We start from the raw sequence: 2,372 nt of genomic DNA on the forward strand, positions 1-2,372 counted from the left end.
TTCAAGTGATACTCTATATTATTCATGGGCCTAAGAGCGAACAGAAAATTTATATTAAAGTAGGTAACAACACCAATGGAATCAAAAATAAAATTGGAATGATTAAAAACTATATGGACAAAAACAATATCGCAATACTTGGAATACAGGAAACGCATATACTACTAATAGATATAATTACGAAGTTAGAAAATAGTACCCAAAGTAAAGCCTTCATAAAAAAAGTAAAGCCTTCATAAACGCTCCCCACATTGGTGATTCCCGAAAATTTAGTTGTGGCACTCTCGTGTTAATTAAAACATATCTCATGCAAATATATGAAATAACACACGAAATAAGACTAACTAATTGAATCCAAAAAAACAAACTTTGCAAAAATACCACTGACATAGATACACACAACCTTTATTTGAAATCTGGCTCCAAACACATATAGGGAACCATTCGGAAAACAAAATTGAAAACATTGGAATCCAAACTAAGCAACAACACGAACAACAACATAATCGTAATGGGATTTTAATATGGTTATGAACAAACTGCACACAACGGGTACGTACAATTTAGCAAATATATATAGAAAAAAATGGCTCAACATTGAACAAACGCATGAATTAAAAGATATATTTCGCATACAAAAAAAACGAACTGGCATACTCTCGAATCACAATAAAATCATTTAGCAGACTCGATAGAATATACGGAAACAAAAGTATAATAGAAAATATAACGGCATGCGAACATATTAGAAACTATTTCTCGGAACACAACAACTGCCCAACCATAACAATTAACATAAATTCAAACAAGAAATGGGGCGAATCTTTCTATAAAATTAACGACTCAATTCTAGATTCGGTTGATTTCATTGAAAAATTTTAATTGCCTAGGAACATTGGAGACAACAAAAAACTTATGTTCGGGATAGTATTAAATGGTGGAAACTTGGAAAACCAAACGAAACTCAGGAATACTCCTCCTGTAAAGAAAAACTCCGCTACAGCAGAAATCTGTCAAAGGACTGCAAATCCTTAAACAACAAGTAAATAGACGTGAAATATTTTAAAAAATTGAAAGACTGGAAAATAACATTAACGTAAGATAAAATAAATCAAGGTGCACTTATTAGATCGAGAATACACCACATAGAAAATGAAGAGAATCCGGGAAGACAATTTTTCAATATGAAAAAACATCTATAATTTCTACCATGACCTTTGGGGAAAAAATCGCTACCAAAAACCAAGACCGATATATAGAGGAAGAGGATATAATAAAACCCATCCCTTTCGACCCAGAGAAAAAAAAATTGAATCGCTAAATAAAGATAGCTCTCCCGGCAGTGATGGTCTAACACTGAAAATATATAATTGGACAAATTATTTGATGACCTGGCAGAAATCTACAAAAACATTTACATAAAAAACAACTGACAAAATCAATGTGCACTGCGATTACAAAATTATTCTATAATAACCTATAAAAAAGGCGATGATAGACTTGGCGTCCCATTTCTCTTTTAAATACGGACTACAAAAATCTCAGTAAAATAGATTTAAAACTTTTTTTTAGACAAAGCAATCAGTGGCAATCAAAAATGTGGAGTAAAAGATTGTACCATCGATCAAGCTATCTATAATATCCAAAGTACTCGTAGACTTGGCAAACTACTGAATAAAAGATTAAGCCTAATATCCATTACGAAAAAGCTTTTGACAACATAGACCACGACTTCATCTTTAAAATCTTGGAAAGTATATGCATATCCCCCGCAATACTAAAAAAATCGGAATAAATGGCGCCTTTACAGACGAAATTCTCATAAAACGTGGAATACGTCAGGGCTGTCCGCACACTTTTTATAATCGTAACCGAAATATTTACGAAAAAAAATTAATACAATTCGCAACATTACCGGATACAAACTAAATAATATTGAAATAAAGTTGGAGCAATACGCAGACGACGATCTAACCATAATTACCGGAGACGACACTAATTTATTGGAACTGAAAACATAATTACTAGCTAGACTACCAAAACGCATCTGGCCAAAAAATTAATGACAACAAGACGCAGATCCTAACCAATTTTCCATCTAACTTTCAGAAAATAGGATGGCAAAATTTTATTAAAGACGATATAACTATACTTGGCATAAATTTTAGTTTCAAATACTCAGTGGGAAAACAATGGGATAAAATAACAAAAAGAATACAAACAACCCTCAACAACCACAATAAACGAAACCTCACACTTAACGGTAAAACAATGTTAATCAATACCCTAATTATACCCCAACTGCTTCACGTTGAAAAACACCTCCAAATACCCCCAAAACAAGTAGTAAAAATTCTAAACCAACACATTTT

This window comes from Ciona intestinalis, unplaced genomic scaffold (genome assembly GCF_000224145.3).
Source record: "Ciona intestinalis unplaced genomic scaffold, KH HT000196.1, whole genome shotgun sequence".
NCBI lineage: Eukaryota > Metazoa > Chordata > Ascidiacea > Phlebobranchia > Cionidae > Ciona > Ciona intestinalis.